Source organism: Ovis canadensis, chromosome 3 (genome assembly GCF_042477335.2).
Source record: "Ovis canadensis isolate MfBH-ARS-UI-01 breed Bighorn chromosome 3, ARS-UI_OviCan_v2, whole genome shotgun sequence".
Taxonomy (NCBI): domain Eukaryota; kingdom Metazoa; phylum Chordata; class Mammalia; order Artiodactyla; family Bovidae; genus Ovis; species Ovis canadensis.
The window spans coordinates 150,350,210-150,370,180 of NC_091247.1; the positions used below are offsets into that span (position 1 = coordinate 150,350,210).

Here is a 19,971-nt window from a genome sequence, read left to right on the forward strand (position 1 = left end):
CTTAGGTACTGTTACAGATAGAACCGATTAATAATTTTAGTTAAGATCTGGTACCTAGAGGGCTCAGGGGTAAAGAATCCACCCAGCAATGTGGGAGACACAGGTTCAATCCCTGATCCAGGATTTCCCACATGCCGCTGAGCAACTAAGCCTCTGTGCCCTGTGCCACAACACTTCAGCATGTACTCCTGAGCCCAGGAAACACAACTCCTGAACCCGTGTGCTGCAACCACTGAGCCCAGAAATAGCAACTACTGAACCCAGGAACCACAACTCCTGAGGAACTGCAACCACAACTACTGAGCCCGGGAACCTGAATTGCTGACCCCAGAAATAGCAACTGAGCCCAGAAACAGCAACTACTGAGCCCAGGAACCACAACTACTGAGCCCAGGAACCACAAGTCCTTAGCCTGTGTACCACAACTACTGAGCCCCAAAATAGCAACTACTGAGCCCAGGAATAGCAACTACTGAGCCAAGGAATCGAAACTACTGAGCCTGTGTGCTGCAACCCCTGAGCCCAGGAACCACAACTCCTGAGCCCACATGCCACAACTCCTGAGCCTGCGTGCCACAACTACTGAGCCCAGGAACCACAACCCCTGAGCCCAGGAACCACAACTCCTGAGACCATGGGCCACAACTCCTGAGCCTGCGTGCCACAACTACTGAGCCCAGGAACCACAACTCCTGAGCCCATGAGCCTGCGTGACACAACTCCTGAGCCTGCTTGCCACAACTATGGAGCCCAGGAACCACAACTCCTGAGCCCACCTGCCACAACTACTGATAGGAACTGCAACTGCTGAGCCAGGGAGCCACAACTTGCAGACCCCAGGAGCCACGACTAATGAACCCTGGAGCCACAACTCCTGAGCCCAGAAATGGCAAGTAGTGAGCTCAGGAACCACAACTCCCGAGCCAGTGTGCCACAACTCCTGAACCTGCGCCACAACTGCCAAGCCTGCTTGCCGAGACCCCACGACCCACAGCAAGAGAAGCCACCTACCACAATGAGAAGCCTACACACCACAACTAGAGAATACACCCCACTTGCCAAAACTAGAGAAAAGCCCTCACAGCAACGAAGACCCAACACAGCCAAAAATAATAAAAAAGATCTGGTACCTAGAATAAGCAGATCAAAAATAGAACACCTTCCATAGAATGCAGTCTTAAGCAGATTCCTTCCTGGGAGTGTTGCATCTTCTATCACTACATCTTTCCAAATGTATGGCTTTGTTCTTTTTTCTCATTTTCTCAGATTGTATTTTCTTCCATTATAGTTTATTACTACACATTGAATATAGTTCCCTGTGCTATGCAATAGGATCTTTTGTTTATCCATCCTACATATTACGTGCTAGTTACAAATTCCCAATCCAATCCTCCCTTACTCCCTCATGGCAACCACAAATTTGTTATCTGTGTCTGTGAGTTCATTTCTGTTTCATAGATAATTTTATTTGTGTCATATTTTATATCCATACACAAGTGATATCTTTCTGACTTCACTTAGCATGATAATCTCTAGGTCCAACTATGCAGCTGCAAATGGCGTTATTTCATTCTTTTTTATAACTGAGTAATATTCCACATCTTTATCCATTCTTCTGTCAATAGGTATTTAGGTTGTTTTTCATGTCTTGACTACTGTAAACAGTGCTGCTGTGAACACAGCAGCTGCATTTGTCTTTTTGAATTATAGTTTTGTCCATATATATGTGCCCAGAAGTAGGATTCTTGGATCACATGGCAATTCTACCTTTAGTTTTTTAAGGAGTCACCATACTGTTATTCATAAAGGCTACACCAATTTACATCCCCACCAACAGTGTAGGAGGATTCTCCATGCCCCCTCCAGCACCAAATGCATGGCTTTATATGAAACACATAATCTTTTATAAGGAATGACATACTTCGGTGGGAATTATTCCAGGATAATTCAATAGCCACAAATCAAAACAGCACATTTAACAAAATAAAGGATAAAAATCATATGATCATGTCAATAGATGTAGAAAAAGCACTTGACAAAATCTGGTATCCAATTATGATAAAAACTCTCAAAAATATTTGGTATAAGGAGAACATACTTCAACATAATAAAGGCTATATGAGACAAATCCACAACTAATATAACTCAATGGTAAAAAGTTAAAAGCCTTACCTCTAAGGTAAGGAACAAGACAGAAGTGCCCATTATCACTACTTTTATTCAACATAATATTAGAATTCCTATCCCTGGCAATAAGAGAAGAGAAAGAAATAAATGAAAATTGGAAAGGAAGAAGTAAAACTCACTGATAGTGTATATAGAAAACCTGAAATAATGACAGATGACATGATAGTATATCAGTAAAGTTTCAGGATACAAAATTAATATATAGAAATCTGTTGCATTTCTATATACTAATAATGAACTATAAGAGAAATTTAGAAAGCTATCCTATTTATAAATGAATCAAAAAGAAAAAACCCATAGGAGTAAAGTAACCAAGAAGGTAAAAGGCCTGTACTCTGAAAACTATACACCACTGAAGAAAGAAATTAAAGAAAACACAAATAAATGTAAAGGTAATACCATGCTCACAGGTTGGAAGAACTAATATTGTTAAAATCTCCATACTTCCTAGAGCATCTACAGAGTCAGTGCTATCTCAATCAAAATATCCAAGGCATTTTTCACAGAATTGGAAAAAATAACTCTAAAATTTGTGTGGGACCCAAAAGACCCAAATCTGAAGAAAGAAGAACAAAACTGAAGCATCATGCTCCCTGACTTCAAACCATACCACAAAGCTACAGTAGTCAAAAGCGTATGCTGGGTTCAGTCCCTGGTTGGGGAACTAAAGTTCCAGGAGCTACGTGGCAAAAAAGGAAAAGAGAAAGAGTATGGGACTGGCACAAAAACATATACATACATGGAAAAGAACAGACAGCCCGGAAATAAAATCATGCTTATGTGGTCAGTTAATTTACAACCAAGGAGCCAAGTATATACAATGGAGAAAAGACAGTCTTTTTAAAAAATAGTATTGGGAACACTGGAAAACTACATGCAAAAGAAACATGATCCTTTTCTTAAACCACATATAAAAATAAAAATGGATTAAAGACTTAAACGCAGATCTGAAACCATAAAATTCCTAGAACACAGGCAGTATGCTCCTTGATATGAGTCTTAGCAATGTTTCTTCAGATATGTCTCTTCTGACAAGGGAAACAAAACAAAATTTTTTTAAAATAAGACTACATTAAAACACTTCTGCACAGCAGATATTAATAAAGCAATTAATAAAAGGTAAGGGCAACCTACTCAATGAAGGAGATATTTGTCAATGATTTATCCAATAAGGGGTTAATATCCAAAATAAATAAAGAGCTCATACAATTTAGTATTTTTAAAAATCTAATTAAAAAATGGTCAGAATATCTGAACAGTTTTCCAAAGGAGACATACAGACGGCCAAGAGACAAATGAAAAGATGCTCCGCATCCCTGAACATTAAGGAAATGCAAATCAAAGCCACAATAAGATCACCTTACACCTGTCAGAATGGCAATTATTAAAAAGAGAACAAAACCTCCAAGTGCTGGCAACAATCTAGAAAAAAGGGAACTCTTGTGCACTATCAGTGGGAGTGCAAATTGATGCCACCACCATTGAAAACAGTATGAAGATTCTTCAAAAAGTTAAAAGTAGAACTACCATTGTTGTTGCTGTTCAGTCACTCAGTCATGTCCGACTCTTTGCAACCCCCTGGACTGCAGTATATCAGGCTTCCCTGTCCTTCATCATTTCCCGGAGCTTATTAAAACTCAAGTCCATCGAGTCGGTGATGCCATCCAGCCATCTTGTCCTCTGTCATCCCCTTCTCCTCCTGCCTTAAATTTTCCCCAGCATCAGGGTCTTTTCTAATGAGTTGGCTCTTTACACCAGGAGGCCAAAGTGTTGGAGCTTTAATTTCAGCATCAGTACTTCCAGCAAATATTCAGAGTTGATTTCGGATCCAGCAATTCTACTTCTGGGTATTAATCTGAAAGAAAATGAAAACACTTATTTGAAAAGACATATGTACCCCTACGTTCATTACAGCATTATTTACAATAACCAGGGTACAAAAGCAACTTGAATATCCATAATAGATAAATGGATAAAGAAGATATTGTGTGTATGTGTGTGTATATATATATATATATATATACATATATATATATAACATTTATGTATGCCCACAATGGAATATTAAAGATGTTTTATATACATACCCACAATGGAATAATGGAATATTACTCAGACAATCTTGTCATTTACGATAACATAGATGGACTTGGTATCATGCTAAGTGAAATAGTCAGATAGAAAAACAAATACTATACTATTTTACTTACTGCTTTTGTTGTTCAGTCACTATGTCATGTTCGACTCTTTGCGACCCAATAGACTGAAGTATTCCAGACTTCTCTGTCCTTCACTGTCTCCCAAAGTTTGCTCAAACTCATGTCCACTAAGTCCATTGAGGATGATGATGCTATCCAACCATCTCATCCTCTGTCACTACCTTCTTCTCCTCTTTCCCTCAATCATCCCGAGCATCAGGGTCTTTTCCAATGAGTTGGCTCTTCACATCAGGTGGCCAAAGTACTGGGGCTTCAGCTTCAACATGAGTCCTTCCAATGAATATTCAGGGTTGATTTCCTTTAGGATTGACAGGTTTGATCTTCTTGCTGTCCAAGGGACTCTTCTCCAGCATCACAATTTGAAAATATCAATTCTTTGGCACTCAGCCTTCTTTATGGTCTAACTCTCACATCTGTATACATGACTTCTGGAAAAACATTAGCTTTGACTGTACAGACCTTTGTCAGCAAAGTGATGTCTTTGCTTTTCGGTATGCTCTCTAGGTTTGTTATAGCTTTCCTTCCAAGGAGCAAGCAACTTTTAATTTCATAGCTGCAGTCACCATTCAGTGATTTTGGAGCCCAAGAAAATAAAATTTGTCACTGGTTCTGATTTCACTTGTATGTGAATCTAAAGAACAAAACAAAGCAGAAACAGTTTCATAGAAACAGTGAACAAACATGGTCATCAGAAGGGAGGAGTGGGAGGTTGAGTGAAATAGGTTAAGGAGATCAAGATGTACAAATTTCCAATTATAAAATAAGTGTAATAGGGATATAATGTACAAAGTAGGGAGTATAATCAATAATATTGCAATAACTTTGTATGGTGACAGATGGTTAGCAGACTTCTCATGGTGATCAGTTCATAATATATATAAATGTTGAATCACTCTGTTGTACACCTGAAACTAATACAATATTGTATCTCAACTATACTTTAATGCATAAATCATGTAATGTATTAGTAAGTAATATATATAATAACAATAGCACAATAGAGGCTAGAGAAATGGAACTATATTGGAAGAATGAAATAAAATAGATGGGAACTCAAATCCACAGGAAGAAATAAAGTATTTGAAATGGTAAATTTCTAGTTGGAAAAAAAGCTATATTTTTTCTCCTTTCTTTTCCTAATTTCTTTAGGAGACACACCATCATATAAAGCAATAATTACACTTTATTGTTGAGTTTGCAATATATAGATGTAATACCTATGAAAATAATAGCACAAATGTCAGTGCAAAGATTCTATGTTTATTGAAATTAAGGAAGAATCTGATGTTGGTTGTGATAAATTAAGAAGCAACACATAAATCAACCACCAAGAATGTATCTTTAAAGAAAAAAAGCAAAAACTAACAAAGGAACTAAATAGTATATCAGAAAATACCTATTTAACACAAAAGAACATAGTAAAGGAAGAAGAGAGCAACAAAAAATGAGTAATTCAGAAAACCAATAGCAAAATGGCAGCTATAAATCCAAACATATTGATAACAATATTGACTGTGGGTAGATTATGCGCTCCAATGAAAATTCAGAGATTGGTATACTGAAAAACAAGATCCAACTCTTCACTGTTGACAAAGACAAACTTTAAAGGCTCAAGTATACTGAAAGTAAAAGCATGGAAAATATATACTGTACAAACAGTGCCTAAAAGACAGCTGGAATCTGTCTAATACTAAGATTAGACAAATTAGATTTTAGGACAAAAACATTGCTAAGAAAAAGTTGGAAATTTTATAATAATAAAAAATCAATTTATCAAGAAGATAACACAATTGTAGACATACATATACCTAACAATAGAACCTAAAATAAACCTGACAGAATTGAAGGAAGAAATAGACAATTCAACAATAATGTTGGCTACTGCAACCCATTCTCAAAAATAGTACATTAGACAAAATAGCGATTAATAGCAAACATATAGAAGAATCAGTGCTATCATCCAGCTTGATCTGGTGGTGGTGGTTGTTTAGTTGATAAGTTGTGTCTGACTCTGGTGACTCCATGGACTGGAGCCCACCAGACTCTTCTGTCCATGGGATTTCCAAGGCAAGAATACTGGACTGGGCTCCCATTTCCTCCTCCAGAAGATCTTCCTGACCCAGAGATTGAAGCCAGGTCTCCTGCATTGCACACGGATTCTTTACTGAACCACCAGAGAAGCCCAACTTGACCTAACTGATATCAACAAAACACCCCGTACAGATTTAGCAGAACCCACATCTTTCCAAAGAAACATGCATCATTCTCCAAACTAAATAAGATGTTAGGCTCTTAAAAAGTCTCAGTAAATTTAAAGGATTCAAAATTATTCAAAGGATGTTCTCCAACCAAAATGAAAACGTGAGAAATCCACAAATATTTGAAAATTAAACAATACACTTCTATATAACTCATGTGTAAAAAAAAGGAAATCAAGGAAGTTAAAAAATATTTTGAGCTGAATGATAATTTAATAAATCATCTCAAAATTTATGGGCTGTAACTAACTGGTGCTTTAGAGGCAAAGTCAATTTTAAATGAATATTTAATAAAAATATTTTATTTTTTATTAGAAAAGATGAAAGATATAAAATAAACAACTTATGCTTCCACCATAAGTAACTGGAAATAAAAGGTTCCAAATTAGAAAAGAAGAAGTTAAACTGTCACTGTTTGCAGGTGATATGATACCATATACAGCAGAAGATCCTAAAGACACTACTAGAAAACTACTAGAGCTCACCAATGAACTTGGTAAAGTTTCAGGTTACAAAATTAACACACAGAAATCTGCTGCATTTTATATACACTAAAAACAAAAGATCAGAAAGAGATATTCAATAAACAATTCCATTCACCATTGCATCAAAAAGAATAAAATACCTAGCAATAAACCCACCTAAAGAGACAAAAGACCTGTACTCCAAAAAACTATCAGATGCTGGTGAAAGAAATCAAAGAAAATAAAAACAGATGAAAAGATATACCATGTTTGTGGATTAGAAGAATCAATATTGTCACAATGACTATGCTACCCAAGGCAGTCTACAGATTCAATGCAATCCTTATCAAATTACCAATAGAATTTTTCACAGAGCTAGAACAAAAAACCTTAAAATTTGTATGGAGACACAAAAGACTCTGAATAGCCAAAGCAATCTTGAGAAAGAAAAACGGAGCTGCAGGAATCAGGCTCCCTGGCCTCAGACTATACTACAAAGATACAGTCATCAAACAATATGGCACTGGCACAAAAAAAGTAGAAACATAGATCAATGGAACAGGATAGAAAGCCTAGAAATAAGCTCATGCACATATGGTCATTTAATCTATGACAAAGGAGGCAAGACTACACAACCTTAGACAAACTCTTCAACAAATGCTGTTGGGAAAACTAGATAGCCACATGTAAAAAAATGAAATTGGATCATTCTTTAACACTACACACAAAAATAAGCTCAAAATGCATTAAAGACCAAACTATGAGACTAGGGTCACACAGAGTCGGACACAACTGAAATGACTTAGTATGAGACTGGTCACTGAAAAATTCCTAGAGGAAAACACTCTCTGACAAATCTCAGCAATATCTTTTTCAATTTGTCTCCCAGACTAATGGACATAAAAACGAAAATAAACAAATGGGACCTACTTAAACTTAAAAGGTTTTGCATAGCAAAGTAAACAATAAACAGAACAAAAAGACAACAGATTGGGAGAAAATATTTGCAAATGATGTGAGCAACAAGGGATTATTCTCCAAAATTTACAAATAGCTCATGAGGCTTAACATCATCAAAACAAACAACTCAATCAAAATATGAGCAGAAGGCCTAAATAGACATCTCTCCAAAGAAGACATACAAATGACCAAAAGGCACACTAAAAAGTGCTAAACATCACTACTTATTAAAGAAATGCAAATCAAAACTATAATATGATATCACCTCATATCAGTCAAAGTGGCTGCCATCAAAAAATCCACAATCAATAAATGCTGGAGAGGGTGTGGAGAGAAAAGAATCCTTCTACACTGTCAGTGGGAATGTAAATTGGTACAGCCACTAAGGAGAACAATATTGAAGTTCCTTAAAAAACTTAAAATAGAGCTAATGAACCGTATGATCCTACAATCCCTGGGCATATACCCACAGAAAAATGTGGTTCAAAAGGATACATGCACCCCAATGTTCACTGCAGCAATGCTTAGTGCAGCAATAGCCAAGACATGGAAGCAACCTAAGTCCACTGACAGGTAAATAGACAAAGATGTGGTACATATATACAGTGGAATATTGCTCAGCCATTAAAAAGAATGAAATAATTCCACTTACAGCAACACTGATGCAATTTCTCTAGGTAGAGGTTGTCATGCTGATGACAGAGTCAGACAGAGAAGAAATATCATATGACATCCCTTATATGCAGAATTTAAAAATAAATGATACAAGTGAACTTGTTTATGAAAAAGATTCACGCACTCAGAGAACAAACTTATGGTTGTGGGGAGAAGAATGGAGAGGAAGAGGCAGGGAGTCTGGAATCGACAGGTACACACTACTGTATTTATAATGGATAACCAACAAAGACCTATTATATAGCACATGGAACTCTGCTCAATGTTACGTGGCAGCCTGAATGGGAGGAAATTTGGGGGAGAATAGACTGCTCCCCTAAATGTATATATGGCTGAGTCTCTCTCCTGTTCACCTTAAACTATCACACATTGTTAATAGGCTATACCTCAATACAAAATAAAAAATTTAAAAAAATAAAATTGATAACCAACAAATTCCTACTAAACAGCACAGGGAACTCTGCTCAATGCTATGCAGCAGCCTGGAGGGGAGTTTGAGGGAAAATGGATACATGCGTATGTATGGCTGAGTCCCTTTGCTGAAATTATCACAACATTGTTAACAGGCCATACTCCTATAAAATTAAAAGTCTAAAGAAAGAAACCAGAAAAATTAGAGCAAACTAAATCCAAAGCAGGTAGAGGAGAAGCAATAATAAAGGTCAGAGTCAGTCAATGAAATAGAAAATGGAAAGTGAGTAGAAAAAAAATCAGTGGAACATACATTGGTTCTTTGAATAGGTCAACACTGAGGAGCCTTTAGACATACAGACCAAGGCAGAGACAGAGAGAGAGAAAGATGAATGAAGACAGAGATAAAAATAGAGAAACAGGGAGAGAGGGAAGGACGGAGGGATGGAAGGACATGGGGAGGGAGAGAGAGAAAGAGGATATGAAAGAGAATGTACAAATCACCAAAATCATGGACAAAAGAGAGGATTTCTCCACCTGCCTTAAAGAGAGTAAATAGATTGTCATGGAATACTGCAAACAACTTTGTGTCACCTAATTAGACAAATTCGTTGAGATAGACAACCTCCTTGAAAGACACAAGTTAACAAAACTAATCAAAAAAGAAATAGAAAATATGTATAGTCTAGATAGTTTCATTTCCTATTCCTGCTGTAAATCACCTCAAATTTAGCAACTTAAAAACCCACAGATTTTTACAGGTTAGAAGTTCAACTCCCTGTGTTAGTCGCTCAACAGTGTCCAACTCTTTGCGACCCCATTGACTGGAGCCCACTAGGCTCCTCTGTCCATGGGATTCCCCAGGCAAGAATATTGGAGTGGGTAGCTACTCAACTCCCCGCGGAAAGGTTATAAATCTCACTGAGCTAAAATCCAAGTAACAGCAGGACTACACTCCCTTCTGGAGGTTCTGGGGGACAAACTGTTTCTTTGAATTTTCCAGTTTCTAGAGGACACTGTATTCCTCGGCTCATGGACACCTTCTTCTATCTTCAAAGCAAGAAATGTAGGGTGTGCTTTGCACATCACATCATTCTGAGTCGTCTCGTTTCTCTTTCACTTTTAAAAACCCTCATCATTACATTGGGCTCAACTGAACAATCCAAGCTATTTCTCTCCATCTCAAAGCCCTTAACTTAATTACATTTGCAAAGTCTCTTTGGCCATATAAAATAATATATTTACATGGAATTAGGAGATGAATATCTTTGGGAGATCCTATAAAAAGTAACAAGTAGTGCTTAAAAATCTTCCTACAAAGAAAATTCAATGCTCAGATTGCTTCACTGGTAAATTCTTCCAAAAATTTAATGAAGAAATAATAGCAATCCTTTGCAAATCCTTCCAGAAAATGGAGAAGGGAACACTTATAAACTCATTCAATGAAGTTAGTATTACTCTAATATCAAAGAAATATCATAAAAAATAAAACTGACAAGCATTGTTTATGAATATAGGCACAGAATTCCTCAGGAGCAAAACAGCAAACCAAGTCCAATAAAATATAAAAAAGATTATACACAATGACCAAGTATTCCAGTGTGTAAAGTTAGTTTAACATGTAAAAATCAATTAATATAACACAATATTTTAATAGGGCAAAACATAAGATTATCTTAACACATTAGAAAAATATTTAATAATATCCAACATCCATCTATGATAAAAGTCTCTCTGCAAACTTAGAACTTGGAATGGAAAGTAACTTTCTCAACCTGATAAACGCCATCTACAAAAACCCTACAACCAGCATACACTTAATGGAGAAATGCTGAAGGCTTTCCTTGCAATATTGGGAATAAGGCAGAGATCTCTGCTCTCACCTCTCCAGTGTTGTACTAAATATTCGAGCCAGTGTGATTTAACAAGAAAAATAAATTAAAAGTCTCCAGATTGGAAAGAAAAAAATAAAATTAGCTTTGTTTGTAGACAATATAATCCTATATGTAGAAAACCCCAAGAAATTCACCCAAAAATTATTAGAACTAAAAAAAAAAATTCAGCAAATTCACATAACTCAAGATCAATATACAATAATCAACTGCATTCCCCTAGCAAAAAACTACAAAAAAGAAGAAAATTCTACTCACAATATAATCAGAAAGAACGCTTAGGAATAAATGTAACAGAGAAGTACACGATTTTGTATATTGAAAAGTACAAAAGATTGCTGAGGGAAATTTTACAAGATTTGAATAAACAGGAAGATATTTCACATTCATAGACTGGAAGATTCAATATCATTAAGATGGTAATTCTTCCTAAGTTGATGTATAAATTCAATGCAATCCCTATAAAGTGCTAGCAACCTAATTTTGTATGAAATTGTCAAGCAGATCCTAAAATATGTATAGAAATATAAAGAAACTAGAATAGCCAAACAACCTTGAAAAGAAGATCAGAATTAAAGGGTTTATGCTACCTGATTTCAATACACGATATAAACCTACAACAATGAAGAGACTTGACATAAGGACAAGCACATGGAAAAAATGGAAAAAAATTTTGAATCTGAAAATAAACTCTTACATTCAACTTCAGTTGAATCTTCTTTGACAAAGATCCCATGGCAATCTAATAGGGAAGTAGCCTTTTCCACAGATATTGCTGGAAAATTGGATATCCACATACAAAATCATTAATTTAGACACCTCACACCATAAAAGTTAGTCACTGATCTCAAGAAGGGCCAGGCTTTATGAATAAAGATAAAGAAAAGCTCCTAGAGAAGAACAGGCTCTAGGACAAAACCTAAACAGATTCATACTAAACAAACTAAACAATTATTATTCTCCAATAATACAATTGTCTGCTAGAACTAAACTCAACACTCTTCAGAGAAAGATGTTAGAATTCCCAGTCTCGTCATCTTATCATCCACATTGTCAGTGTATGATAAAAAAATAACTAGACATGTGAAGAAATAAATTAAATTGCCTACACTATTCTTTTATTACTGAATCTGACTGAAAGAAAAAAGGGTGAACAAATTGCTAAGACTAGTCACTAACTCTTTGGCTTCTTTGTCACCAAAGGAGGCCAATATTAATTTTTCAATGTTTAAGGTAAAAAGCAGAACATTCAAGAATGAACTCTGTAAACAAGTTGTCTGAATAGAAAACAATTATTCAGATTTCATGGAGTCTTCTATAGTTTGGGTCTGGAGGCAGTTACCAAAGTAAATCTCATGGAAATTTTTACTTCTACTTAAACTGGAAGGAATAAATAGAAAATTGTGTAATTAATTGATTCTTTCCAACTGTGGCCCTGGAGAGGACTCCTGAGTGTTCCTTCAACAGCACAGAGATCAAACCAGTCAATCCTAAAGGAAATCAACCCTGAATATTCACTGAAAGGGCTGATGCTGAAGATGAAGCTCCAGTACTTTGGCCATCTGATGCAAAGAATCAACTCATTGGAAAAGACCCTGATGCTGGAGAAAGACTGAGGGCAGGAGGAAAAGGGAGCAACAAAAGACAAGATGGTTGGATGGCATCATCAACTCAACGGCCGTGAGTTTGAGAAAACCCTGGGAGATGCTAAAGGACAAGGAAGCCTGGTGTGTTGCAGACCATGCGTTCACAAAGAGTCATACATGACTTAGTGAATCAACAACAGATTTTTATATGGGACTTTCCTTGTGGTCCAGTGCTTAAGACTTCCCTCTTCTAATGCAGAGGATTCGAGTTCTATCACTGGTTTGGGTGCAAAGATCCCACATGCCTCTCAGTCAAAAAATCAAAACACAAAACAGAATATTGTAACAAATTAAAAATTTTTTTAAATGGTCCACATCAAAAAATCTTAAAACCCATAATATTGATAAAGCCATTGTACTAATAAAATGAGGGTAGTATTTTCCAGAATCTGTCAAGAGTATATCAGTTGCCTATTAGTAATTCCTTGACTTCTGGAAACTCAAAAAAATTCTAAATTAATATACAACTGTTGGAATGACCACAGAAATTTCTAGTAATAAACTTCAAAAACTGTGTGGATCACAACAAAATGTGGAAAATTCTTAAAGAGATGGGAATACCAGACCACCTTACCTGACTCCTGAGAAATCTATATGCAGGTCAAGAAGCAACAGTTAGAACTTGACATGGAACAATAGACTGGTTCCAAATTGAGAAAGGAGTATGTCAAGGCTGTATATTGTCACCCTGCTTATTTAACTTATATGCAGAGTACACACATGCCAGGTTGGATGAAGCACAAGCTAGAATCAAGATTGCTGGGAGAAATATCAATAACCTCAGATATGCAGATGACACCACCCTTATGGCAGAAAGCAAAGAACTAAAGAGCCTCTTGATGAAAGTGAAAGAGGAGAGTGAAAAAGTTAGCTTAAAACTCAACATTCAGAAAATTGAGATCATGGTATCTGGTCCCATCACTTCATGGCAAATAGATGGGGAAACAATGGAAACAGTGACAGACTTTATTTTCTTGGGCTCCAAAATCCCTGCAGATGGTGACTGCAGCCATGAAATTAAGTGATGCTTGCTCCTTGGAAGAAAAAGCTGTGACCAACCTAGTCAGAATATTAAAAAGCAGAAACATTACTTTGCCTGCAAAGAAACCAGCTATGGTTTTTCCAGTAGTCATGTATGGATGTGAGAGTTGGACCATAAAGAAAGTTGAGCTCCGAAGAAATGATACTTTTGAACTGCGGTGTTGGAAAAGACTCTTGAGAGTCCCTTGGACTGCAAGGAGATTCAACCAGTCCATCCTAAAGGAAATCAGTCCTGAATATTCATTGGAAGGACTGATGCTGAAGCTGAAACTCCAAAACTTTGGCCACCTGGTGCGAAGAACTGACTCCTTGGAAAAGACCCTGATGCTGGGAAGGATTGAAGGCAGGAGAAGGGGACGACAGAAGACAAGATGGTTGGATGACATCACTGACTTGATGGGCATGAGTTTGAGCAAAGCTTTAAGAGTTAGTGATGGACAGGGAAGCCTACCGTGCAGCAGTTCATGATGTCAGAAAAGTCAGACACAACTGAGCAACTGAACTAACTAACTAAACATCATTTTAACGAGCATTTCTTGCTTTATGTTTGTTGGTAATGACTTATTGTTGTTCAGTTGCTAAGTCGTGTCTGACTCTGCGACTCCATGGACTACAGTACACCAGTCTTCTCTGTCTGTCACTATCTCCCAGAGTTTGCTCAAACTCATGTCCATTGAATTGGTCATGCCATCCAACCATCTCATCCTCTGTCACCTCCTTCTCTTGCCTTCAATCTTTCCCAGCATCAGGGTCTTTTGCAATGAGTTGGCATTGCAAAATGGGTCTTGGCATCTGGTGGCCAAATTATTACTTGGTGTTTATTGTATATGTACTTTAGACTATGGAAATGATGTTAGACAAAAAGTAAATTTGAGGGGTTTTCTTATTCCAGTTCAAAATGGGTCATAAAGCAGCAGAGGCAACTCGCAACATCAACAATGCACTTGATCCAGGAACTGCTAACAAACGTACAGTGCTGTGATGGTTAAAGAAGCTTTGCAGAGGAGACAAAAGCCTTGAAGATGAGGAGTGTAGTGGCTGGCCATTAGAAGTTGGCAATGACCAACTGAGAGCATCATCGAAGCTGATCCGCTTACAACTACACAGGAAGTTGACCAAGAACTAAAAATTGACCACTCTATTGTTGGCATCTGAAACAAGTTGAAAAGGTGAAAAAGCTCATAAGTAGGTACCTCATGAGCTGACCACAAATCAAAAAAATTGTCATTTTGAAATGTCATCTTCTCTTAATCTATGCAACAACAGCGAACCATTTCTCAATCGGATTGTGACATATGACCAAAGTGGACTTTAAATGACAATTCAGTGATGGAGCAGCTCAGTGGTTGGACCAAGAAACTCCAAAGCACTTTCCAAAGCCAAGCTTGCACCAAAAGAAAGTCATGTCCGCTGTTTGGTGGTCTGCTGCCAGTCTAATCCACTACAGCTTTCTGAATCCCAGAGAAACCATTGCATCTGAGAAGTATGTTCAGGAAATCGAAGAGATGCACTGAAAACTGCAATGCCTGCAAACAGCATTGGTCAAAGAAAGGGCCCAGTTCTTTCTCAGGACAATGCCCAACCACACTTCACACAACCAACGCTTCAGAAGTTGAATGAATTGGGCTAGGAAGTTTTGCCTCATTCGCCAAATTCACCTGACCTCTTGCCAACTTACTACTGCGTCTTCAAGTATCTCAACAACTTTTTGCAACAAAAACGCTTCTGCAACAGCAGGATTCAGAAAATGCTTTCCAAGAGTTTGTCGAATCCCAAAGCACAGATTTTTATGCTACAGAAATAAACAAACATTTCTGATCACCAAAAATGTGTCGATTGTAATAGTTCCTGTTTTGATTAATAAAGATGTGTCTGAGCTGTTATAATGATTGAAAATCCAATTTCCAAAACTGCAATTACTTTTGTACCAACCTAATAATTCAAGGTACACAGACAGAAATGTGGTCAGGGTATACCTGAAAGAGAATGGTCACAATTCTGTATTCAGATCAGAATTTTAGGAAAAAGTCTGTATTCAGAGTTCATGCATGCAGAGTGACTTCCCTGGTGGTCCAGTGGTTAAGAATCCACCTGTCAATGCAGGGGACTCGGGTTTGCTCCCTGGGCTGAGAAGATCCCACGTGCCAAGGACAACTGAACTCGTGTGCCACATCAACTGAGCCTGCCCTCTAGGGCCCAAGAGCTGCAACTACTGATTGTGTGCTGCAACTACTGAATCCTGTGCCCCTGGAGCGTGTGCTCCGCAAAAAGAGAAGCCACCACAATGAGAAGCCCATGCACTCTAACTAGAGAGAAGACCCCACTTGCTGCAAATAGAGAAAACCTGGGGCAGCAATGAAGCCCCAGCCAAGCCAAAAAGAAACAAAATTTATATATGGAGAAAAGATAAAATCAGAAGCAAAATACTAACTTCACAGACAGAAGCTGAGGTTTTGGGATTCAAACCCATTGCAAAGAAATAGTTCAAACCCAGGCAGGAAACATCTCTGGGAACAAAGCAGAGAAATGAGGTCACACACTAGTGCAAGCCACGGCTCTCTCAGTGATGTAACAGACTGAACAGATTAGTCCCAACAAGCGCAAATTACTCCACAGAGCAAAATATGTTTCTGGAGGTTGCAGTTGATGTGTCTTTGTGTAATTTCAAAAGAAGTAATGACAGATATGGAAGATAAACTTTTGATTATGAAAGGGGAAGGCAGAGAGAGGGATAAATTAGGAAGTTGGGATGAACATATACACACTATATAAAATAGATAACTAACAGAACCGTGTCTCACAGGCAACTTTACTCAAAATTTTGTAATAATCTATAAGGGAAAAGAATGTGAAAAAGAACACACACACGCACACACACACACACACACATATATATAGAAGATAAACTTATAATTATGGAAGTGGAAGCAGGGGAGGGATAAATTAGGCATATATATATGGGCTTCTCTGGTGGTTCAGTGGTAAAGAATTTGCCTGCAATGCAGGAGACCCAGGTTCGATCCTGGGTTGGGAAGATCCCCTGGAGTAGGATATGGCAACCCACTCCAGTACTCTTGCCTAGAGAATCCCATGGACAGAGGAGCCTGCTAAGCTGCAGTCCATAGCATCACAGAGAGTCAGACGTGACTGAAGCGACTAAGCAGTACACACACACACATATACAGTGACAAATTTTATTTTCTTGGGCTCCAAAAATCACTGTGAACAGTTACTGTAGCTATAAAATTAAAAGATGCTTGCTCCTTAGAAGGAAAGTAATGACAAACCTAAACAATGTATTAAAAGGCAGAGACATCAATTTGCCGACAAAGGTCCATCTAGTCAAAGTTATGGTCTTTTCCAGTAGTCATGTATACAGATGTGAGAGTTGGACCATAAAGAAGGCTGAGTGCCAGATGATGCTTTCATACTGTGGTGCTGGAGAAGACTCCTGAAAATCCCTTAGACAGCAAGGAGATTAATCCAGCCAATACTAAAGGATATCAACCCTGAATATAAATTGGAAGGATTGATGTTGAAGTTGAAGCTCCAATACTTTGGCCACCTGATGTAAAGAGCCAACTCATTGGAAAAGACTCTGATGCTGGAAAAGATTGATGGCAGAAGGAGAAGGGGATGACAGATTAATTGGTTAGAGAGCATCACTGACTCAGTGGGCATGAATTTGAGCAATCTCAGGCAGACAGTGAAGGACAGAGGAGCTTGGCAAGCTGCAGTCCATAGAGTTGCAAAGAGTCAGACATGATTTAGTGACCAAACAACAAACAACACCAGAAACTATCACAAAATTGTAAATAGACTATCAGTTCAGTTCAGTTCAGTCACTCAGTCGTGTCCAACTCTTTGCGACCCCATGGACTGCAGCATGCCAGGCCTCCCTATCCATCACCAACTCCTGGTGTTCACCCAAACTCACGTCCATTGAGTTGGTGATGCCATCCAACCATCTCATCCTCTGTCTTCCCCTTCTCCTCCTGCCTTCAATCTTTCCCAGCATCAGGGTCTTTTCAAATGAGTCAGTTCTTTGCATCAGGTGGCCAAAGTATTGGAGTTTCAGCTTCAACATCAGTCCTTCCAATGAACACTCAGGACTGATCTCCTTTAGGATGGACTGGGTGGATCTCCTTGCAGTCCAAGGGACTCTCAAGAGTCTTCTCCAACATCACCGTTCAAAAGCATCACTTCTTTGGTGCTCAGCTTTCTTTATAGACTCTCGCATCCATACATGACTACTGGAAAAATCATAGGCTTGACTAGATGGACCTTTGTTGGCAAAGAAATGTCTCTGCTTTTTAATATGCTGTCTATGTTGGTCATAAATTTCCTTCCAGGAAAAGACTAGAGATCTCTTCAAGAAAATTAGAGATACCAAGGGAACATTTCATGCAAAGATGGGCTCAATAAAGGACAGAAAACAGACTATACTTTACTTCAATTTTTAAAAAGAAGTAAAAAAAGAAGTGATGAAGATCTTTTAAAACTTTTTATGTCTAATTCTCTTTATCTCTAATAATACTGAAAATAAGAATTCAAAGGTTTCTTCTAAACTGTCATTTTCTATAAGCTGTTTATTCTCCAGAGGACTATGATTCAGAAACATACAACCACAGAATGAACATATGACCCAGCAATTCCACTCCTGGAGTCCTTTAGAGCCTCCTACATGCAGAACTTATACAGCTAACAAAGAAATGTGGCTAGTAGAGTCCCAGACCAACATCACAAAGGGGAATTCAAGCTCAGAGACATGGCTCAATAACCAGCACGCTTTCTAATTCTTATGTCTTCTATTTCCTTTTGTTGCCTTACTGTTCCTGCTAGGGCCTCCACTACAACACTGAATTGAAGTGGGGACAGCAGCATCCTTGTCTTATTCCTCACATCAAAAGAAAATCTGTCACAATTTCACCATTAAATATGATGCATATCGTCACTTTTTGGTAGATTAAGAAAATTCCCTTCAATTCCTAGTTTTCTAGGAAATGTTAAATTTTATCATTAATGGATATTGAACTGTATCAAATGCTGATTTTCAGCATCTATTGAAAGAAGCTGATCACTTTTCTTTTATTCTGATAATGTGTGAATTATACTCCATTCCTTGAATAAATCCCACTTGGCCATGATGCATCTTATGACCTGAGTATTATCCCTCTTCAAAATTCATAAGTTAAAGTCCTAACCCCTGGGGTACCTATATTTGGAGAGGGGGCCTTTTAAAAAGTAATTCAGGGTAAGTGAAGTTATAGGGTGGGGCCCTGATCCCACAGAACTAGTCTTTGGAAAAGAAATCAGAGATATCCTGCTCTCTCTTCAAGGGTACTCAGAAGAAAGGCTTGTGAGGACAAAGTGGCCATCCCCAGGCCAGGAAGAGAATTCTCACCAGAAACCCAGTCCTGCCAGAAACTTGTTCTTGGACTTTCCAGCCTCCAAAACGGTGAGAAAATAAAATTCTGTTGTTTAAGCCATGTGGTCTGTGGCGTTTCACTGCGGCAGTCTGAGCAGACGAGCATGATACACTATGTTATTTATATATTGCTAGATATAGTGTGAGAAGACTTTGTGCAGAATTTCTTCATCTATATTCTTGGGGGGCAGTATTTCTCATTATATTCCTGTAAGTTTCATTTCTCATTATATCCTTGTTGAGTATTGATATCAAGATTATGTTTGCCTTGTATTCTTTGGCTGAGTTTTTTTAACTGCCATTTCTTTTTTAAATGTTCCATGAGAGTATTCAGGGGAGCTATTTGGTAGTGCAGGTTTCTTTGTGGAAATTAATTATAGACTCAATTCCCTTAATGGCTATAAAACTATTTTGATTTTCTAGTTTTCTTATATTAGGTAAGCCATATCTTTCTAGGAATTTGATGACTTTTTCTTGAAATTTACAAAGTATTAACGTAAAGTTGTTTACAATAGCTTCTATTAACTTTTTAAAGTTAAATTAATTGGATGATAATTATTTTACAAAATAGTGATGGTTTTTGCCATACATCAACATGAGTCAGCCACGGTATACACATGTGTCCCCCCATCCTGAACTCCCTCCCACCTCCTTCCCCACCCTATCTCTCTGGCTTGTCCCAGAGCACCAGCTTTGGATGCTCTGCTTCAGGCATCAAACTTGCACTGGTCATCTATTTTACATATGGTAATGTGCATGTTTCAATGCTATTCTTTCATCATCCCACATT

At 37.7% G+C, this 19,971-nt stretch overlaps 1 long non-coding RNA gene across 1 annotated transcript in view; it reads right to left on the reverse strand.

Moving 5' to 3' along the window:
* Positions 1 to 1,240: 1,240 nt before the first annotated feature.
* The window catches only part of LOC138437375 (uncharacterized), a 77,321-nt gene continuing 58,590 nt past the window's right edge, over positions 1,241 to 19,971 (reverse strand). Inside the window, exons 5-6 of the long non-coding RNA XR_011255921.1 lie at positions 4,398 to 5,037; positions 1,241 to 4,042 (exon numbers count right to left, since the gene is read on the reverse strand). This is a non-coding gene — a long non-coding RNA (uncharacterized lncRNA). The remainder of the gene's footprint in view (positions 4,043 to 4,397; positions 5,038 to 19,971) is intronic.